We start from the raw sequence: 23,666 nt of genomic DNA, 5'->3' as shown, positions 1-23,666 counted from the left end.
ATTATTATTATTATTATTATTATTATTATTATTATTATTATTATGTCACTCAGAACTGATTCCCCCATACAATCATTTCTAAATCACTTTAGTTCCTGCTTGCAGTACACCTCCATCACAAAACCCACAGGAGAACTTGGAAGTCCTTAACAATCCTAATTCATATGGGTGCACCCTAATTCCAGCTTTTAAAGGCGTCTTCAAAATCTCATTGAAGCTTACAACAGGGCAACAACATCAGGATTGAGTCAGTGCTTTTTTCAGCCAGAACTTGCCAGAACTCAGTTCCAGCACCTTTGGGTGCCATTCCCATTATAAGTAAACAAGGGAAGTGTTCATTGTGAGTTTTTTTCTAGAAAAAATAGCACTGGGTAGAGTCATGCCACACCGAGAGATACTGGAAAACAGCGATGACTGCAGGTAAACAGTTGGAGTGTATTGTTTCAGCCCATTAAAATAAAAAAATCCCCAGAGGTCAATGTGGCTTCCTGACAAATCTGTTTTCCTATGAGATCAGCTCTCTCAGAAAGCGAAGAGTACTTAATGGGGAAAGCAGAGGCGTAAGTGGAAACGAATCCCAGAGCAGTTTAAATGTCAGAGGGCTGCAGTGCAAGCGGGCTTCAGCAGACCACGGATGGCTCGGAGAAAGCCATAACATGCATTAACATACCAAAATCCCAAAAGGCAAAATGCTATTATTTACTGCTCTTTAAAATCTCCCTTGTTTAGTCGTTTTGCGTATTTCCCCTCCCCCATCTACTCCCTCCCCCCCCCCAACTGTTAATGTTTTATTTATGAATGAGGGAATTAGCAACTGTTTGGAACTTCATTAAACGCCATCCTAGGGGACGTACTAAGTGCAGCCTATTAAGTTATTATTCCCAAATATCTATCCAATTTAGGCTTAATAAAACATCAAGTGTTGTTGGGTGTAAGTAATTGTTTCAATGAAAATGGCATTGCCACATAATTCGGAATTGGAGCCTTTAGTACAATGCTGCCTGAAACCTGAGATTTCACTGTCAGACCTATTGGTCAGGGTTTATAAGGACAGACTTGTGCTGGACTTCTTCTAAAGGTTCACAGTTCACCGGCATGTTCTCAAAGTCAGGGAGGCCAACTTGATCCATACAGCAAGTTGGCAAGCCTCCTCCTAATACAGGGGCAACAAACCATTTTTCATCCCAGATGCCACATTGCCTCTTAGGCAAATTTCCAGGATCCACATGTCAATGGTGAGACCAGAGGCAGAAATGGGCAGAGCAATGGATGTGAAAGTTATCTCTTGATTATTGGCTTGTGGAAACAGGAAGACAGGATTTTTCACTGGTTTTATAGAATGCCCGCCACACACTCAAACATGCCATCAGTATTGGCATTCCACCGGCTCTTGAAGACACACCTGTTTAGACAAGCTTTCCCCTGGTCTCCTGACCTGCAACTCCTGTTGTAATTGTTGTAACTGTTGCTTTAATTGTTGTGCTGTTTCAGTGAGCTGTTTATAGCCCCTCTGATCTTCACCGGTGGCCCCTGCCACCCACAGACTGCAAGCTTCTGCCGTGGGTCACAGCTGCCTTCCTCTGTCTAATGCTAGGGCCAACCCAGAGAAGCATGTCTTCCAAAAGCTTTGCATGGCTATAGAGAAAGTTACTGTGTGACATTAACCCACTGCGAATAAACTCCCAGCTCGTAAATCCTGCCACACAACTGCTAACGCAACAAAACAATGCCACAAATAATGTTGGTGCAGGGAAAAGGAAACAGGCCTACAACCCATCCACTTAGGTGCCATCTGTTACTGTGTTACAGTAGCGGGTAGAGCTGCAATATTTCGTGTTATATGTATATCGCTAATGGGCATTCTTGGTGGGGTGGGGTGGTATCTACACATCCTCCTCCCATAACCTATAAAGAATAATGAAGAGATAAAGCATAATGTGGAACGAAAGAGGCTCAGGTTGCACTGAGCAATCAAGAATTCGTTAGCACACGAGAGAGAGGTGACATGTAAATAATGGAAAGGTCGCTAATAGATGACTAATAACTTCAGCACCATCCAATGATTTCTAGGCAGCCATGGGATTTTTTTTTTTTAGCCCTGTAAATAGAGTATTAATTTCTGCTCATCTTATGCAGTTAGCAATGCAAAACTGATCTTCTTTCAAAGTCCTCTGGGAATGGATGAGGTTTTTAAATGCCTCTAAGTTGCTGCCAAAATAACGGTGTGATCTCTCTCCTGAAAAATATCACTATTATCGCTCCTGTTAAGCCACCTACAAATTGAGAGTTGCGACTTACTACCGAATCAATATTCCGCTTCCTTGTTCAGCGCACCATGGATTGGGCGACTCGGGAAGTTCATTAACGAGCTTCTTCTGAATCCACTCCAGTGACATGAGACACCCACTGCCTCGTCAGAGGAAAACAGCACCGACTCTGCATTTTGCAATCCTTGATCTCCAGTGAGATTCAACAAGGCCAATAAGAACCAGCACAGCATGCTGCTGGCATAATTATAAATGTGTGTGAGAGGCAGAAGCTCACATTTTCCTTCTATTAGACCTTAACTGCCTCTGCTGTCTCTTCCTTTGTGGTGCATTTAAGCCAAGTCTTCTTGGATCAAACGCTGCCTCGGTTTCAAAAACAGCGCTAAGATTGGGTTGAGGAAGGCATAAGACCAGGCCGGGTACCAGCATATGGCAAAATCATGCAGCTGCCAGGGCCCATATGGGATGCTGCTTAATACCAAATAAAACCATTGGTTTATCTAGCTCAGTACTGTCTACACTGGCTGCATACCCTCCAACATTCCTCAGATGAAAACGGGGACATTTCTCACGCCCTCCACCAGCTGACCCTCCTCAACACACCCTCCCCATTTTTGTCCATTCCTCCCACCCCACAGAGCACTTCCTATCAGAGAAAGACCAAATGCCACCATTGCTATACCAATGGGACACAGCGCACACACCCCTCCACATTCCTGAGAAAACCCTTAATCCCAATTTCATTTTATTCTCTGGTAGAGTTTACACACCAATAAATAACTCCTCGTCCCTCGCTTCGCCGCCCTCCCTTTCTTTCCACCTGGGGCAGCCCTGCCCTCTGCCTGCCCCTCAGAGCTGGTGCATCACACATGCCTGGAGCCTCAGCAGCCACAGCCTCTCCTCCTTTTCACCTGCTCTCCAGCAGGTAACCACATAACAGACCACAGTTCGAAACATGGGTGACCCAGGGTCACTTCCCAGGGTTCCTGTGGGGCTTGAATGAGGAGTAGGAGAAGAACCGACTCACCTTGAACAACTTGGGGGGGGGAGGTGGAGTAGAAATGCAATAAAGAAATCAGCAAGCAAGTGGGCTCTGTGCAGACTGATAGGTTATAAGGCTGGTGCAGGGCTATTGTATATGCTACCTCCAGTTCTTGAGCACCAGAGGCAAGGTGTGAGATTTGACTCGTGGATGTCACAGATCTCTTAATTGGACCAATCAAAGAACAGCAGTTCCCCAGCATATAAAGATGGGAGCATGTGATGTCATTTAATTGCTGCTTTATTTGCAAAACTTGTGGTGCTAACACACTTTCCCCCCTCCAAATTTTTTTACTCAGCGGGGTGGCTTTCTCTCTTAAAGTTATCACTTTGTGTCACAGAGGGAGGCTTGGAAATCGATAGCATTCAGTACGTGAACAAGCCATGCAGAAGCCCAAGCATAAAAAGGAAGGCAAAATGTTTCAAGCCAACCCCCTCCTAAAAATTAAAAAAAGACTGCAAAAATTTAGATGAGTGCAAAAATTGCTTTTCTACCCTGCTTTGAAGTTGCTACATCATATCTGATTAATGCATTTAAAAGATGTTTGTTGCATATAAATAAACAAAAAATGCTTTGTAAGGGGAAGATCAAGCTTCCTGCATAATGCTTTCTCTTACAGCCTAATCTATAAACAAATTAATCAAAAGGGAGGGGGTTTTATATATTCCCACCCACCCCATTCTGGGTTCTTGGGTCTCTAATAGCAAAAGAAGAAAATATCCAACAGGTGAAGCTTTAGAGAGCTTGGAGATTTAATGAAGGGATAAGGAGATACACTTGAATTTCTGACTGTTGTACAGCCATTAAGGCACAAGAGCTTTAACAGGGGCAAATGGAGAATGCCCAAAGGAAGTTTGAAGGTAGATGATAACGGAGTAGGAGAATGAGGCTAACTCCTACACTTAGGCTGCAAAAACTGGAGTATATATCCCAGAAACACACTAATGCAGGCATGTCAAACCTGCGGCCCTCCAGATGTTTTGGCCTACAACTCCCATGATCCCTAGCTAGCAGGACCAGTGGTTGGGGAAGATGGGAATTGTAGTCCAAAACATCTGGAGGGCCGCAGGTTTGACATGCCTGCACTAATGGTTCATCCTCTCCCCCCCCCCCAGGCCTAGGTCAGTAATGATAAGACTTGCAGCCCAACATCTGGAAGGCATCATTCTGACTACCCCTGCTCTAGAAGTAATTGGACTACGACTCTCATCATCCCTGGCTCTGCTGGCTGGGGTTGATGAGATCTGGAGTCCAACAAAGTCTGGAGAGCAACACATTGGCTCTCAGTGTTGCTGGGTTACAACTGCCATCATCCCTGATCATAGTCCATGCTGGCGCAGGGCTAATGGGAGCTTGATCGCCCCTAGTCAGAAACATGGGACTCTCACCAAGAGACTCTATATCAGGCATCCCCAAACTTCGGCCCTCCAGATGTTTTAGACTACAATTCCCATCATCCCTGACCACTGGTCCTGTTAGCTAGGGATCATGGGAGTTGTAGGCCAAAACATCTGGAGGGCCGCAGTATGCCTGCTCTATATCATTGGTGTAGCGTGGGTTGCCAGTGCCCAGGACTGCATGGAGGGGGATAGGAGAGAGGGAAATGGATGGACATGCACATTCAACTGCCTAATGGCATCTGTGTCACTCAGGAGATCGTAGCCACAGAGATAAGAAAAGAAGTCTTGTTCTGTTGTCTAGAGGTCACTTCCTGGTTCACATCAGGAAGCCATTTTCAACGGAGCCCAGCAATGGAAGCACACATCTGTACTGAGGCAACATCGGGTGCTGAAATTTTTCACCCTAACAATTTTGCACCCAGGGCAACCACTCCTGTGGGCCCCCACACTACGCCATTGCTCTACATCATTTGCCTACCTCTGATGGTACAACAAAGAGGCACGGGGATATTTAAACAGTCCAGTCTGCCACAAGATGTGATAACTATTTCTGCACAAAGCATGTCTATAGAAGGGTGGGGCCAAGGGGGGGAGCTGTCCCTTAATGCAGTCCCTCCCCCCTTTACAGTCTTACATTTTTACAACTTCTGGATTGCTCAATGTTTCAATTTATATCAGTGCTCTGACTTAGCTGCAAGCCAGGACAGTTTTACGAGCACTAAAAATAACCCTGCAACACACAACCACTAAGTACTAATGGCATAAATAGTACTCGCTAATGGCCTCTATTTTTATTGCAATACCAACCTTCAATACATCACAATTACCCGGCTTCTGAAGCTGAAACAATACATACTGTATGGTGCCAATTTGCAGTTCTGTTGCTGAAAATGGCATCATTTGCAGTGCTTGTAACATACCACCCACCTTAGCTAGTGGCTTTTGACTTGAATGTTGCTCAGCATTCGTAGCTGCAGCTTTGTGCTATTTACAAACCACCTCGCAATTGACTAATACCTTGAATTGTCAAACTTGTCCAGCATTAGCTTGTCTTGTTTGCATCACAATAGCCACCAGGTGGGTGTTACCTAAGTCAGCCAAGTACTCAGCAAACACACACACCCTAATTAATTTTCAACCACAAAACAAGTTAAAACAGAAGGGAGAGCAGCTTGCTTTGTCGGTCTAGTCATTCCTTCTACGTTCAACGTTCAGGCTGTGAATGCTGTGTCACCCACAAACTGGAAGGAACTGTCAGCAGGCTAGGGAGAACCCCAAGATTTGCAATACAAAAACCTTCAGTGCTGAATGCCAGTACAGTGATGAGACCCTAAAAGCTGATTCCCTGGAGAAACAGAGATGGAATGGAGCGGCTAGCATCCTGAACAGCAACATTTTGTTGCAAATTAAAATGATAAATGAATTTTCAGGATTGCAACATAGCCTTTCATTACCCCAGAACATGTTGCTAATATTAGGTGACTGAGTTGTTTTCTTAGGGATGAGAGAATGTCCCACATGGTTCCCTGGTTGCTCCTCACTAGCATTCTCTGCCCCATGATCGATTCCTCCTGCAAACAGGAATGGCCTGCCCTGTAGGGCAGAGCTTCAGCAATAGAGTGCGTAAAAATTAATTCTGGAATGGGAGAATGCCCAGCTTTAGTTCAGCAGGTGAGTAGAACATAACCCTCACCCCCTGTTGCAGAATATTAGGAGGAGGAGGAGTGGCAGAAGGTAAAAAGCAGCAGCTGCTTTATTTATACAGCCTGTCACACCACTTCAGATTGGGGAGGGAGTGCACCCAAAGCCCAAACATGGTAGGGAGGAAGGAAATGTGTGTAATTGGTTCTAGTGGACTAAGAAGGCTGTGAAGTCATTACTTTTAAAAAAATTAAAAACCTTGAGGTTAAATGGTTGATGATGCTAAAGAATGTTTGTGCATGGTTAAACTGTGCATTTCTATGCACATTTTCTAGTTAGAGAAATGCGTCGCAAAATTCAGAGAAGTGCAAAACCCAGAAGATGGCTGTGTTTCTGTGTGCATATTGGTTCAGGAAGTGCAAAGTGAGCAGTTTCTCATTCCAGCACCAAAATATCAAATCCCCACCCCACCCATTTCCTAGCAAACACACACTCTCCCACACTATAGTGAGATAGACTGCATTTCTATTTAAGTTACAGTAATTTATTTCTAAATCTTTGTGTGCAAATGAAGATGCGAGCATATGAAAACGCAGGTGGGAAGTAAAGAGAGAAATAACAGAACAAAATTCAAGTAACACCTGAAGACCTACTTTGTTTGTGTACACTGACTTCAGCCAAAGACCTGCATCCTAAAATAAAATTGTGTGTGTGGGGGGGGGGGCCTTGGGGTATTGGTGCTCTGAAGGGAAGGGCTGCACTTGAGTTAAATATAAAACATTATTGCCCTTGCAATATTCGAGGGAGAGCTTTGGTCTCCTGGCTCCAGCTCTGGGAAGAGAGCATATTAAAACTGCCTCCCATTCATTTTGCGGCCGACAAGCCAAGTAATAAAGTTGAGGTTCGTTTTGTCTATAGTAGGATGCCCATATTGCACCCCAGAGAGATTGGCTGTGCAGTTCCTATTTATGGGAATTTACATAATATGTAAATGTCTAGAAATGGACTCCACCAAGGGGTAAGAAATGCAGCGACCTCTTTGTGAGGCAGTGATTGTGTGGAGGGTGTGGGGTGTCATCCCCCCCCCCATTTTTTCAAGTCCCAGGTTTACAAAACACTTTGCTTCCCCTCCCTGTCAAATCAACACCTCTCCCGCAATTGCCTTGGATTCTCAGCACCCATTAGGGAAAGCTGTGATTATTTTCTCTTTTGCTGTACAAAGGATTTTGTACTTGACCCTCCTTTACCAATGTGCTCCCGTTGCATTTGCTTCAACTTGATGCTAATGGTCTCCATCACAGTTTTTATTTCTTGCCTATAGCTTTTCTTATGTGTCCTTCCCAAGTTGCTGCTTTTCAATATAACCTCTGCCATCTGCCTTGGGTCCAGCTGTTCCTCTCCTCTCTCGTTCTCCCACCTTTTTGTTCTCTAGGGGCTTGAAGTATAATTTTACATCTTTTATACAGTCTCCTGCCTTTCCCCCCATAAAATAAAATTGTTGTGTCTTCAAGATACCTTCAGTTGCCTTTTTATGATGTGGCCCCTATGAATTCACAAATCATTGGATGCTCTTCATACAATTGTTGAAAAACAGTGTCTTTCTGCTCGCATTTGATCAGGGCTGAAAAGGGGCATGGCCTGGGGAGAAAGCACATGGTCTGGCAAGGGTCTTGAGGGCCAGGCAGAGAGGTATGGAGGGCCACATTCAGCTCCTGGGGCTCAGGTTCCCCACCCCATCTCAAATTATATGGCATTGACCAGAACATGTGACAGAACTGCCTTGAAGGAAGTCGACATTGGCTTCCGGGTTCAGCGCCAGAGCCGATCGGCGGGGTTTCGTCTCGTCTCCGAGACGGCCCGTCCCTGCTAGGAGTGGGGAGGGCAGCGAGAGCGACGCTGCGCCCCTTAGAACCTCGGGAAGGGTGTCCCGGGGGCAATTTGCTCGGCACAGCCCAAATCCGGACTCCCCAACTCTTCGGTTAGCTCTAATAAGAGCTCCGGAGCGAGGAGGGTAGAAGTCGCGGGGGCCATTTTGAGCGGCAATGTTATTCTAGCAGGGAGAAGCTTCAAGCCGAAGGCAGAGAGCGCTGGATTCTTCCGAAAATAAAACGATTGGAAAAGACTGTAAGTAACCTCATGATTTGGATTATAAAACAATTTGGATCTGGGAGAGAGGGGAGAAAAGAGGAAGCCACACCCCCCCCCCACGGCAACAAAAGAGACAGTAAATAGAAACCCGAAGCCGTAAACAGAAGATTTGTAATTCAAAAGGATCCCTCAAAGGCATCAAAGAGAATCTCCCCTTTGATGCAGGGTGAAAAGGGGAGAGAGACTGTGGTTTATGACTGCCCTGCAGCAAGAGGTACAGGCTAAGAAAAACCTTTTCTTTCCTCGGGAGCCGGCAGCCCAGACAACCCAGTGAGTTGATCAGGATTTATAAGTCAATTTTTATTCCACTTTGTATTTCTGGACTTTGTGGAATTTCTTTTTTGGTTTAAGTGCTTGTGAAATGTGAGTTCGAACTTTACTGTTAATAAGACTTGAAGAATGCAGCCAGCTTGTTAAAATGGAGTCGAGAAAATAAACTGTGATCATATTCCACCCCACGTGACAAGTTTTGACCTTGGCAGGATTGAATTATGTCAACAAAAAAGTGTTCCCCTGAGTTCCAGCGGTCTGTTTTGACCTAAATGTGGGAAACAAGAATAGAGCTATGTCAAGAGGAGACACGACGGCAAGAGTTACAGCAAAAATTTCAGATGGTGATGGCGGAATATGATTTTTTAGGAGATGAAGCTTTTGACACTGAAAAAGATGAATGCGAGAATGACAATGATGATGACTGTGATTCGGAAGGAAAAGATGAAGATGAGGACTGTGATGATCCAACACAAAATGAAGTACACCACGAAGAAAATGATGACTTTACTCTACAAAAAGTTGGATGGAGTGCCCTGCTTTTGAGGGGGGCACGATTGGTATTATTGGAACTCCAGAACGCCCACAGGGAAGAAGAAAAAAATATGCAGAGAAGAGAAGAAATCCAGGGGTCCTGTATGGTGGCCTGGATGGCAAAAGACTATAAACAGGGGGTGGGGTGAAGGGAAAGTGATGTTGTGATTATAAGGATGGATTAACAGGTTTATAACTGGTCTGCTGATATTGGAATTTGCTGGATTGGGGGGGTGGAGCCGGTAATCGGGGATGTAAGGTTAAATTGAGAATAGTTATAGTTTTAAAAGTGAATGGATTTTGGAAAATGTGAAAATATGGAGGCTTATAGAGGGAGAAAAAATTAGGCACGGGAAGAGAAAATGGGAGTTTGATTTTTCAATGATTTGAATATTAGATGAAAATGTTAACAATTGATTTATAAGTTGTATAAGATACAAAGGTGTATTTTTATAAAGTAAGAAACTGCTGCAGATGATAAAAAAAAGGGATGAAAACCGGGGAAGGGGGGGGAGGGGAAGCCCACAAAATATGGTTTTACAACTATGAATGCAAGAAAAATTTTTCTGTTTTGTATTGTTTTTTTTTCTTTTTTTTCTTTTTTTGCCCTTTCTTTTTTCCCTTTTTTCCTATTTCTATTTTTCTTTTTTTTTTGGTATGACAATAGATGGTTGGATGGATGGCCTCCTGCGTACTGCCCTGGTTTGCTGGAGCTCCCTGGTGGCAGGGGGGGGCTTTGGGGTCAGGGGAGGGGGAGGAGGACTGAAATCCAAGCATAAAATGGACCATCTCTGACTGTTCACATACATGGGATACTTCTGTGGCAGGGGAGGACTCATGTGGGTGGGTAGGAAGGAGGTGGAAAAGGTGTTTACGTATGTACCGTCTTTTTTGTTTTTTTGTATTTTGTAAAATTAATAAAAAGTATGTTCAAAAAAAAAAGAAGGAAGTCGACATTTCCTTAAAGCTGCCCCTTATTATTCCCTCAGGTGTTGGTGTTGTTGTTGTTGTTGCTGCTGCTGCTGTTTCAATTTATATACCAGCCTTTATCCAAAGACCCAAACATAATACAGAGCCTAATAATATACAGCATAAAATAACAGTCTTCCCCTCCACACACACACATTTAACAGGCCACAGATTATTTAATGGCCAAAGGCCTGGGTAAAGAGAAATATTTTCACCTGGTGCCTAAAGATATGTAATAATGCCACCAGGTAATACTCTCTGAGGACAGCATTCCACAGATGGAGAGCCACCACAAAAAAGGCCCGTTCTTGTGCTGTCACCTTCTGAACCTCTTGGAGAGGAGGAGACATAGAGAAGGGCCTCAGATGGCAAGTACAGGATCCAGGTCAGAAGTTTCCTTTATATTAAAGGCCCACCTGCACTATGCATTTAAGGCATCATCATATCACTTTAAACCAGGCATCCCCAAACTTCAGCCCTCCAGATGTTTTGGGCTACAATTCCCATCATCCCTGACCACTGGTCCTGTTAGCTAGGGATCATGGGAGTTGTAGGCCAAAACATCTGGAGGGCCGCAGTTTGGGGATGCCTGCTTTAAACAGTCATGGCTTCCCCCCAAAGAATCCTGAGAAATGTAGTTTGTAATCACAGAGTGGTTTTACAGTCACTTCCTTTCTTCAGTGAACTCTGGGAATTGTAGCTCTCAGCACCCATTACAAATTACATTTCCCGGGATTCTTTGCCAAAGAACCCATGGGGTTCAAAGTGGTATAGTACTGTTTTCAGTGTATGGTGCAAATGGGTCCTTAGTTAGACCATTAGTCTCTCTATTGTCTATACTGACTTGAAGTGATACTCCAGGGTTTGAGACATTCCTAGTCCTACTGGAGATGTCAGAATTGGAACTTGGGACCTCTTGCCTGCAAAACATGTCGTCTACCACTGAGCTGCTGTCCTTTCCCCCAAAAGAGCTAAAGTCCTTCAGAAAGGACCAAACGGTAAGAATAAGCAAGGGAGGGGGAATCGTTCCTGACCACCCAGCACTGAGGTGCAATGCAAAAATATGGACCGTATATGCAGCCCTGAATTCTGTGTACTCTGGATCAACCTGGGAGAAACTAATCTATTTATCAGAATTTGCCACTGCAGAAGACCATGTGGTCAAAATGCATCTGGCAACTTAAATCCTTATTTTATGTACATCAGGTAACTGAGTTATAGTTTCCTCAGTTATTCAATCGAGATTGGATTTTATTATAGTGTTCAAAGGTTTTATGCTTTACTGTAATTTTTAATGACTCGTGTACAACAATATATCAAGTACAATTTGCAGCTGATTTATTTATTGCACTCTCTGTTCTTCTTTCAACGAGTTCAGAGCGGCATATATGCTTTCCTTACCTCCAGTTACCTCACCAAAATCTGAGAGGGATTAGCTGGCCCCAGGTTTATCAGTGAGCTCCATGGCAAGTTGAACCCAGATCTCCCCACAATTCTAATCTGCCCCACTAACTCAGGGGTAGACAACATAGCATCTTCTAGAAGTTGTCAGACTACAATTCCCATCATGGTGATGTTGGACTTTCTTCGCCAACCGAGTTTGCGCAGCGACTGGGGCGATGGAATAAAAACTTGCCCGCAATACCTTTGCTTACTTTATTTTTAAATAATAAACAGCTGCAACTCACCACTCTACACCAGCCAGTACAATACAGAGCATTTGGTCAACTTAAATACAGTTTTCAAAATAACCAATTACCCTATCACATCGCTGCATTCGGTGCAGTAGGTAAAACACACACACACCCCGCTGCTTAGTTAAATTGTTAAGATACCACAGGTGTGTTGAATTGTTAAGAGCTCACAGATGTGCTGCCATGCAGGTTATAATTACAAACACACACCTCTGAGTAGCACCATTGACCACAACAATATTAATAAAACCTAACAGGTGAACCATTAGCTATACTGGCTGGGGCTGCTGGGAGTTATAGCCCAACTGGAGGGCCCCACATTGGGTACCCTTTTTCCTAATCACTTCTCCACTAGGAAATGAAGGATCAGACAATTTCAGTACTCTCTGTTTCTCATTTTTCCAATCTTAAATTCAGTTCTCCATATTTTGCACTATTCGGGGGCGGGGGGGGCGGGGTAATCCTACGGAAATTCCTCAGCATTTTAGTGTGAATCTCTCCTCCTAAACACATTTCATATGGAATTTTGACTAATGCAAGCAACGTTCCCTAATAAAGGCAATTTGGTGTGTTGTTTTCACCAGTATATTCATTTTTATGCTTGCTTTTCCCTAATCAATGCATTTATTCTTGGTAAACATTATTTGGACAGCAAGCTCCAGAGTGAAATTTCAATCAGTGCCAATTTTGGAGGGTAGCTGTGTTTCAGTTTGCATACTGTTTCAGAAAGTGACTTTCGACAGAATAAGAACCTGCAGCTAGATCAGGCCAATGGCCCATCTAGTCCATCAGCCTCTTCTGACAGTGGCCAACCAGGTGCCTATGGAAAACCAAAAAGCAGGATTCAAGTACCAGAGTCCCCTCTTGTAATTTTCAGCAACTGGTATTCAGAAGCATTGCTGCCTCCATCTGTGGAGGCAGAACACAGCCATCATGGTTACTAGCCATTGATAGCCTTATCTTCTGTGAACATTTCCAATCCTCTTTTAAAGCCATCCACATTGGTGGCCATCATTGGCTCCTGGGGGAGCAAGCTCCATAGCTTAACTATATGATGAAATCGAAAGACACAAAAATTGGCAGGTTCTCCCACCCCTAACAAAAAATCATGGTCCTCTTATTGACAACCCACATATTGCCAGAAGGCTTGATTCCTCCCAGGCTGCTGAGTTGTGTTAGGAAAGTAATCAGAAATGCAGAATGCTAAACTGTTAGATTATTTGGAGGGGGGTTAAGGGCAGGGGGGTCCCTTGTGTCTCCATCTTTCCATTTGCACTTGTACCCTGATGTATCCTCTTTCCAGTTCACCTGTTTAACATGATGGTCCATCTTCCCTTCAATTTGTTCCATTTTCCTAGTTGCCATTTTCCAAGGCATCCCCACCATTAGGAGGCTCAGGGGAAGAGGATGCTCTCTCTCCCAAGCTCTTTTCAAACTCTGCCCAGAAACATTAGCATCATGTATAAATAGCTGCTTCTTACACATTGGGGGGGGGGGGAGGAGAAATATGGTGGCAGCACTTACCAAGGAAGCCTACTGAAACATGCCACAAACCTGGTAGAGGAAAAAGAGATGTCAGGATTTTCCATGTTGTTCTGTAAATACATCCTGTATAGAACTTCCCTTATGTGACTTAAGAATTAGAGAGTGGAGGCTGGTCTTTTAGGGCAAATTGAGTGTTGCCCCACCAAGCTCAGTCTTCCCTCAGCCATTCCCAATATGTCTATCTTCACAATTTGGCTCCCTCTGCACTATAGATTTAAACAGGATTTTACACCACTTTAAACTGTCAGGGCTGTCCCCAAAGAATCCTGGGAACTGTAGTGAGACCCCTATTCCCCTGATAGAGCTACAATTCTCAGACTGGTTTCAATGGTAAGTTCCTCTTCCCAGGGAACTCTGAGGATTGTAGCTTTGTGAATGGAATGCAGTGGTACCTCGGTTTAAGTACACAATTGGTTCCAGAAGTCTGTACTTAACCTGAAGCGAACTTTCCCATTGAAAGTAATGGAAAGTGGATTAATCCATTCCAGACGGTTTGTGGAGTACTTAAACTGAAGCGTACTTAACCTGAAGCAAACTTTCCCATTGAAAGTAATGGGAAGTGGATTAATCCGTTCCAGACGGGTCCGCAGAGTACTCAACCTGAAGCGTACTTAACCCGAAGTATGAGTGTAATTGGTTCTGGAAGTCCGTACTTAACCTGAAGCATACTTAACCTGAAGCGAACTTTCCCATTGAAAGTAATGGAAAGTGGATTAATCCATTCCAGACGGGTCCGCGGAGTACTTAAACTGAAAGTACTCAAACCAAAGCGTACTTAAACCGAGGTATGACTGTAGGTGTCTCCTAATAAGTCTCAGCGCCCTTAAGAAACTACCATTCCCATGATTCTTTGGGGGAAAGCTCTGACTGTTTAAAGCAGCGTTTTACATGTATAGTGCAGATGGGCCCTTTCAACCAGGGGAGCTTCCCTGTGTTGTCTCCAGTAGAACTCAGCAGGGAGGAGGATGGGGACAAATCTAGAATGAATTGGCTCTGTCTTTCATTGGCTCTGGCTCCACCTAGTGCTGGGCTCCCTGCATTCCACCCAGCCGGTTCCACTGGCCACTCCAATAAATTAAAACTTTAGTTTTTCACCAGCAATCAACTGTCCACCAGCTCATTGGATCTATTAATGAAAATAGACATCCGGGATTTTAAAAGCAAATACATGCTCTGAAATGAGAGGGGGCAGTTGCCAAGTTACCAAATTCCCCATAGCCCTCGGAAAGATTGAATAGATTTCAACACTGAGTAAGGGAGAATCTGTGGTAAAGAGAGATCGAGGGAGCCAGGGTTGTGGTTATAGCAAGGTTGGTCAACACAGTTGTAGCCATGCTACAGTTTCCATCATCACTAACCATCAGCCATGCTGGCTGGGGCTGATGAAAATTGGAGTCCAGCAACACAGAGAGAGCACCATATTGGCTATCCCCTGGGTTAGAGTGTCAGATTAGAACTGGAGAGACCTGAGTTGAAGTCCACACTCAACCAATGAAGCATTCTTGACAAATCCATGCAAAATCATGGTGGAAGAAGGCTATCAGTGGCTACTATCAACAATAGTTATCTGCTAGCTCCAGTCTAAGAGGCAGCTCTCATTAGATGAATTCAGATATTATGTAAATGTTCAGAACCTAACATTTATTTTGTGTCTGTTACAGGTTTATGGAACACTTTACACCCACCCTTTCAAATCAATAGCTCTTCTACCAGTCGCCTTGGATTCTCAGCACACAATGAGGAGAAACTTGTGCTTATTTTCTCCTTTGCTGTGCAAATGAATTTTGTACTTGACCCTTCTTTATCAACAGAGTCCCTTTATGTTTGCTTCAACTTGGTATTGATAGCCTTCAATAGTTGATGGAGATCATGAGCAGGAGAGGGCTATTGTACTCCTGCCTTACTTATGGGCTTCCCACAGGCATCAGGTTGGCCACTGTGAGAACAGGATGCTGGTCTAGATAGGCCTTTCTTATTCTCTAGGCCAGTGGTTCCCAACAGGTGGTCCGGGGCCCCCCAGGGGTCCGCGAGCTATGCCAGAGGGGTCCGCAAGATGCTATTAGAATAAAAAATATATTAAATATATTTCGTATGATAACAGATTTTTTGTTTTGGCCGCTTCCTGCATGAGCAGAGTCTAGCGCAAAACTAGAATTAGATAGAGGCAGTAGTTCTGCTGTATGCCGTTAGGTGGCGCTTTACAGACACTACTGTTTTGCAAAGAGGCAGCGCGCACATTCTACTAACGCTCACCTCCTCAAGATGCTTTGCGCACATCGGCTTAATTTGTGCGCTACTGCGCAGGTACCCTGTCTTCTCCATTCCCCTCCCTCCTCCCTGGCGTGCGCTGCCTCTTTGCAAAACAGTAGTGTTTGTAAACAAAGCGTTGTTTTTCGCGGAAGCTACAGTTCGCGTAGTTAAAAATGGACCGTTGGTTAAAAAGTGGTTCGTTAAAACGACAAAGGCCTACAGATGAAGAGGAAGATAATGCATTTGATGTTCAAGCAAGTAAGTCAGTGACTCTCGAACCGATCTTGTCAGTGTCCATTGAACCTAAAACGTATAAACGTGTAAAAAATGTATAAATATAAAATATAAAAAGACTCTTAATTTGGCTCTCACTTTTTAATTTTAGGATTAGGAATTAATGGGGGCCTTGTCACAATAGCGGCTCGATGAGGGGTCCTCGAGAAAATTTTGTTGGGAACCCCTGCTCTAGGCTAAGCTACCATTGTTTAGCCCAGACACCCCCAGACTTTGGCCCTCCAGATGTTTTGGCCTACAATTCCCATCATCCCTGACCACTGGTCCTCTTAGCTAAGAATTATGGGAGTTGTAGGCCAAAACATCTGGAGGGCCGCAGTTTGGGGATGCCTGGTTTAGCCTAACAAATCTCACTGGGTTGTTCTGGAGATAAAGGGGGCAGTGGAAAGACCATCGCCAAGGACAGCTATTTATTTACTTATTTTATTGAACATTGTTTGGCTACCATTTGACTGGAAATCAAATATCTCCATGGTTTGTTTATTATTATTATTATTATTATTATTATTATTATTGGAAAATATTAAAATTGTAACAAAAGGCAACGTTAAAAACAAAAAATTCAAAATAGAATGAAAATCAGCTGTTGGGCTAAAAAGAAAATTAAAACACATGCCAGCTTCCAAATGTCTGGATAAGCATGTTTTTTTAAGCAGGCGTCAGAACAACAACATAAAAGGCACCTACCTTATGTCAATAGGCAGAAAGGCCCAAAGGGTGGGTGTTGCCATGCTAATAGACCCCCCCCCCAAGTGTCCCTGTTTTCTAGGGACAGTCCAGGATTTACAGAAGCTGTCCTGGTTTCTGATTTGAACCTGGAATGTCCTGCTTTTCCATAGGGTGTTCCTATTTTCATTGGAGAAATGTTGGAGGGTATGGAGCTACCCAATGCTTTTTTTTCTGGGGGGACACAGGGGTGCGCATACCCCTAAACATTTTGTGAATCTGAGTTTGAACTCATTGAGGGGTAGTATTTCAATAGAAAAAAAGCACTGGAGCTATTTGACCCCTGAGCCGTCTGAAGGCGATCCTGTATAGGGAAGGGTTTTTGTTTTGTTTTTAAAGAAGTTCAATGTTTTATTATGTTTTTGTATATCTTGAAAGCTGCCCAGAGTGGCTGGGGCAACCCAGCAAGATGTGTGTGGGGTATAAATAGTAAAATTATCATCATGGAATGGGAAGTCCCTGTTTTCAATGGAGAAATGTTGGAGGGTATGCGCCAAAAGATTGATTTCTTACAAGTGCAGAACAAATATTTCTTTCAAGTGCCACTTCCGTATATCAAAGTGGTTGAGGGAGCATGAATGAGGTTATGTGATCCCTCAAGGTGTTTATTTACAAAGAGCAACATGTTGAACTTTGCCTGGTATAGGAGAACTCCTAAAAACCGAGGAGATCTGGCCATAAGAGCCCAATGAGTTCTGCAACATCTTAAAGATCACCAGATCATTTATTATGACATACAATATAGGCCCATCAGTGCAGGCAGACCAAGGGAACCAGCAATGCAACCTAGTGCTGGTTTTATCTTCATACTTCTGAAGACTGGGTTGTCAGCCAGTAATACCAAAAAGGAAAGACTTTCGGGCAGAAGGCCAGGGCTCCGCTTAGCAGAATCAGTGGAGGGACCCTGAAATGCAGCAGGGCTGGCTAACCACATTTGTGAAGCAAGCAAAATAACACATTGCTGCTGGTGTGTGTGTGTGGCTCTTTTAAGACCATTAAGTCCCTAGTCTAAAATCACCTAACTGCATGGCTACATTCTGCAGAGAACCAGTAATAAGGGCATGATTAAACTATTAGAAGTCTCTTCCTGAAAGATTTGTACTACAGCCCTAAAGGTCAATAATTTATTTATTTTTTAACATTTCTCTTCTTCTAATTATCGGTACAATTCCTTCGTTTATATTATTATTTGTTGTTCTAAAGCAGGCATCCCCAAACTGCGGCCCTCCAGATGTTTTGGCCTACAACTCCCATGATCCCTAGCTAACAGGACCAGTGGTCGGGGAAGATGGGAATTGTAGTCCGAAACATCTGGAGGGCCGAAGTTTGGGGGTGCCTGTTCTAAAGTATGGGAGCATTTAAATGATCTGATCAGGTAAAGCACAATAAGTACTATTTGTTTGTAGTGATCTAATCCACCAGTCTTCAACTAGTGGATTGGGACCCACTACTGGGTTACGGTTTGATCCAAGATGGGTCACGACAGGGCTGCTACTGCCATGCAAATAAAGCAGAATGTTGGGATATTCAAGACAGATAAAAGAAAGTATTTCTTCAAATAGTGCCTAGTCAAACTATGGAACTCACTCCTGCAGGACGCAGTGATGCCCTCCCGACTTGAATGGTTTCACAAGAGGACTAGAGAAATCCATGGAGGAGGGAGCTTTCAGTGGCCACAAGCCATGATGGCTATGCTCTGCCTCCACAGTGGGAGGCAGTGTATGCTGCCAAATACAGTTCCTGGGGACCACAAAAGGGGAGAGTGCTCTCATGCTTGCTGATTTCTCACAGGTTGGCCACTGTGAGAACAGGATGCTGGACTAGAAGTGCTCTTGGCCCAATCCAGGAGGCTGTTCTTAGGTTCCAATATGTGACAAAAGATTAGGACAATGAGTCGCCAAATGCATGTTTGGGTTAAAAGTGGAACCTAGGTGTGAAAAGATTGAAGACTATTTCTTATCAACTGATATCTCTGTAGGTCTCCAATCTGTCTGGTTGATAATTTTTTTGTTTAAAGCAGGCATTTCCAACTTTCCTTTAACATATCAAAAATGGGCTCTTCCAAGAAGAGCTGCCTGACATCCCAAAACTATAACAAATCTGTGGCATCCTTGATACATGAGCTATAATTTCATTCTCTCTCTCTCTCTCTCTCTCTCTCTCTCTCTCTCTCTCTCTCTCTCTCTCTCTCTCTCTCTCTCACACACACACACACACACACACACACACACACACACTCACACAAATGTGGACACACATACAACCATAAAATCAGGTGCTCAGAAGTCATTCTGCTTCCTCTCCTCCATGAAGCATTTCCACATGACATGCCTACAAAGCAATTTAATCTCTCCAGGAACAAAGAAAATCCTCTCATCCCTCTCCAGCAAAATAAAAAACTTTGACTGGTCAAGGATAGCTAATTTTTCATCATAGAGACTAGCTATTGATGGCAGGCAGGCTCCTTTTTTATCTCCATGTTCAGACATAAAACTGTTATGAAACTGACAGCACAGTCTCAATTTGGAGAGGCGTGTATGTGTGTGTGTTTTCAATGCAGAAACAGCTGGGAATTGCTTTTTTATTTTAAAAAACAACAACCTTCGGAGGAATATCATAGCCATTTTCCCAAACCAAAGCAACAAAATCCCACGGGAAATCCACCCACATGTTCAGATTTCAGCCAATCTCACTTTCAAACTTCTGAGATTAGCAGGATATTGCTCTAATTACAGCCTCTAGATGTGTCTGAAGGTGCATGTTTTGCTCACAGTTGTTTCACTGAAACATAGGTTTTGTAGTATTGTATTATGCTCTATATAACAAGTCATTCTCATGCACATTATGCAAAGAATTCAGAACACACTTCCTTCATGAGCATGCAACAGATACACCTAAATCAGGGGTGAGGAACCTTTCTCAGACAGAGGACCACATTCCCTTTAGGAGAATCTTCTAGCAGGGTGGGATCTGGTGCCGGTGGCGGGCACAGTGGAGGAAAAAGCAGAGAGAGCAATTAAAGGGAATTTTGCAGCTATGCAGTTGGGGAGGCGTGAAGTGGGGATCCAGTCCATGTTAGAATGGTACTGTAGTTGATAACCTTTAATTACTAGAGTACAGTGTTATGATTTGTGTGTATATGATCATTCCAAAACACCACAAACCATGGGTTGGCTCCAGATGATGTAAGTTATGATTAGGCTGAAAACTTAACCATGCCTAATCAGAAGGAAGTCTCATCAGGGGCGGAGGAAGGGTGACAAAATGCCAGGGGCCTGCAGCGTGCCCAAGCCACGCATCTCTCCTGGAAGTGACGCAGTGGCTTGGGCGCCCGCCGCCTCCCCCTCAACTATAGGGCGGCTGAGGGGGAGGAGGCAAGCAGACTTATTGGAGGCCCCGCAGAGCGTCCTGTCCTGGCTCGCCCCACCCCACGGGCGGCAGGCCCTGCCCCTTGGCACAGGGCACATGCACCGTCACAGGTGCCCAATCGGCTTGCTCCGCCGCTGAGTCCCATTGAATCCAGGGGAGCTTATGGGTACCTAGGAGTATGCCCCGTTGGATTAAATTAGACTTACTTCTGTGTAGACAGGATTCAGATTTCAGCCTAAGTTCCCACTTACTTGCCCTACTGAGTTCAACAAAGTCCAACCTTTACCTGGTTTGATGAGCTTTGCAGGTCAGGATTGGGTTTTTTACAGTGCAATCCTAAACATGTCTACTCAGGAGTAAGTCACATTGAGTTCAGCAGGGCCTATTGCTAGATGAGGGGATGCAGGATTGCAGATGAATTATTTTTTACTTCTTTTACACAAGGTAGCATACACAGAACTCCCTTGACAGTTTTCCATACAAGCATTGACCAGATCCAATCCTGTTTACCTTCAGTGAGGTTCTTGCATCTCATGCCATTAGACCATGCATGGGGGACCCAGATCTAAAAGGCTTCTGAGCACTTTCTCCCAGTTTGTGCTACATTTTATTGTGGATTTTCACAGCCACCCCACCACCACCACCTACTTTTTAATTTATGAATTCCTCTTAAGTGCATGGACTATACATTGATCTCAGTAAATAAGAGACACAATGCACAGAGCCGTATTCATATGGCCCCAGGATGCAACAGGAAGGAAACACTAAAATAAACTGGGAAGTTTAAAAGGTCTGAAACAAAGCTGTCTGCGTGACTCGAGCTAGCATGATGTGTACATGAACCTTTGTGTGCTGGCATTCATTAGACAGAACGGCAGGGAGAGTGTGACAGAAACAGCGTAATATGCTGTCACTATTCAGGAGGGAATGTCAAGGACATCAGGAAATATGGGAGACGCATCGACTCATCTTCAAATTAAAAGAATACATGTGAAGTCCACCTAAGCAAGGAACCTTCTTTTCCCTTTCTAAGGGATCTACGTTGACGTTAATTACCCTAATGAGATCAGCTCCCAGGTATAATAAGCTTTGGAACAACACCTCCTGCACAAGAGGATTTCATCTCAGCAGTCAAGAGGCTAGAGCAGAGCTGGGAGCCAGCACTGCCCACTGGTGGAGCAGCGTGCAAAATGGCTTCTCCCGAGAAGACCACATGGCTTGCAAATATCCAGACTCACCTACTGGTTTGGGTGGGTGAGCGAGCTCCAGGCCCCAAGGTTCTGGGACTGAGAGGGAGCCAGCTGTCATTCCATGCTGGTTGTGTTGGGTACATGTAAGGCATTTTACATGCCTCTAGTCAGTAGATGGGGCACAGGTGGCGCTGTGGGTTAAACCACTGAGCCTAGGGCTTGCCGATCAGAAGGTCGGCGGTTCGAATCCCTGTGACGGGGCGAGCTCCCGTTGCTTGGTCCCAACCTAGCAGTTCGAAAGCACGTCAAAGTGCAAGTAGATAAATAGGGACCGCTCCAAGCGGGAAGGTAAACAGCATTTCTGTGTGCTGCTCTGGTTCGCCAGAAGTGGCTTTGTCATGCTGGCCACATGACCTGGAAGCTGTATGCCAGCTCCCTCAGCCAATAGAGCGAGATGAGCGCCGCAGCCACAGAGTCAGTCACGACTGGACCTAATGGTCAGGGGTCCGTTTACCTTTACCTTGAGTCAGTAGATGGCAGGGTTGAGACTAACAGAGAGGAAAATGTGCTTTGTGGTTTTGTTCTCCCAAATGCCCAAGCTCCACACATTCCCTCTCTCTCTCTCTCTCTCTCTCTCTCTCTCTCTCTCTCTCTCTCTCTCTCCTCTCCCTCTCCCTCTCCCTCTCCCTCTCCCTCTCCCTCTCTCTCCTGCTCTGCCATGAAGCAGCCTTGAGACCCTAGTTAAGCCATGTAGGCTTAGAATCCGAAGCTATCCTTGTAAATATGAAGAAACTTCCTTTCCTTTACCAATGTGTTTTATTTTACTCTTTTAAGCAATGATAGCGATGTCTGAATGAGACAGAATGGTGTTGGAGGGAGTGGGCAGATCCAGTAAGCAACGTTTTTCACTCCGCTGTGAACTATAAACCAATTTTGTTTTTTGAAAACCCAAGAGGCTGCCCATCTTAAACAATCCCAGCTCAATTTCCAATACTGTACCAGATTTCCAGAATCAGCTGTATAGTCAAAACCAGGCAGGGATTCTATTGGGACCAGATCAGACCAGAACCAGAGAGGAACTCAGTAACTCTTCATCCCCTTGGTTGCCCTTTTCTAAACATTGCTTTGCTTGTATAATTAGCAGTTCTTCCACCCTGCCCTGCCCTGAGGAATACAAAGATTGTGTGTGTTGCTGTTAGTGTTTTCAAATCCACCCCTTCTACTTCTGTTGTGGCCTGCTATTAGTTCCTACTCAGCTCTCACTCTCCCACATCCTTCAAGAAACCCGTTTCTGTGCCAACTTAAACAACAGACAATGAGCTATCTATCACATTTCACTGTACTACAAAAGTGGTGGCGTATGGGTAGTAACTGCATCAAGAACCCTTGATTAGCTGAAAGGGTGCAGCACTCAAAATATATCCTTCAAATGTCTACAAGCGCACTAGTTGTGAGAGTGACGGAAGCAGTTTTGCCACTCAGTAAACAAACATCTTCTGTTCGAGGAATGCTGTGGATAAAATGGCTCTGCAAGTTTTTTGCATGGTGGAGCTTGAATGGGGAAAAGCCATCTTGTGGAAGGGACCTACTGGCTAGCACCCGTGACATCGCATTTTCACCTCCCCAACTTCAATCCCTAGGACAGTTCTGCCAATCTAAATATTTTAAATATTTGAGGTTTCTCTTCTTCTTTAAAAAGCAAACGGATAAGCGCATACATTTAAGTGGATACATATAACAACAACAATTGTGTTGGAAAGCCTAATTTATGGATGGGAAACTAGTGGCTCTCCAAATCTTGTCGGACTCCATTTCCCATAATCCCTGATCATTGGCCATGCTGACTAGTGCAGAAGGAAGGTGTAGTCCAACAAAATCTGGAAAGAATCACATTGGTTCTCCAACATCTGGAGCAGTGTTTCTCAAACCTTGGTCCCCTGCTGTTGTTGGACTGCAACTCCCATAATTCCTAGATAGCAGGACCAGTGGTCAGGGTTGATGGGAGTTGTAGTCCAACAGCAGCTGGGGAACAAAGTTTGAGAAACACTGATCTGGAGGGCCACAGATTCCCCAGTCCCTGGCCTAGCTCATTTACAGGGAGAGGGATGAGATTAGGAACATGGGGACCCAGGGAGCTGCCTTATACTGACCATTGGTCCATCTAGCCCAGTATGGGCTCCCTGACTGACTGTGGCTCTCTGGGGTTTCAGGCAAGGTTCTCTTCCCAGCCCTTTCTGGAGAGGCTGGGGTTCCACCAGGATTCTTTTGCATGTACACTGAGCTACATACATGCCCCAGATTGGTAACTCATACAACATTTGAATGAA

Source organism: Zootoca vivipara, chromosome 6 (genome assembly GCF_963506605.1).
Source record: "Zootoca vivipara chromosome 6, rZooViv1.1, whole genome shotgun sequence".
In the NCBI taxonomy this organism is placed as follows: Eukaryota; Metazoa; Chordata; class Lepidosauria; order Squamata; family Lacertidae; genus Zootoca; species Zootoca vivipara.
Note: the sequence above shows the minus strand (reverse complement) of the source record.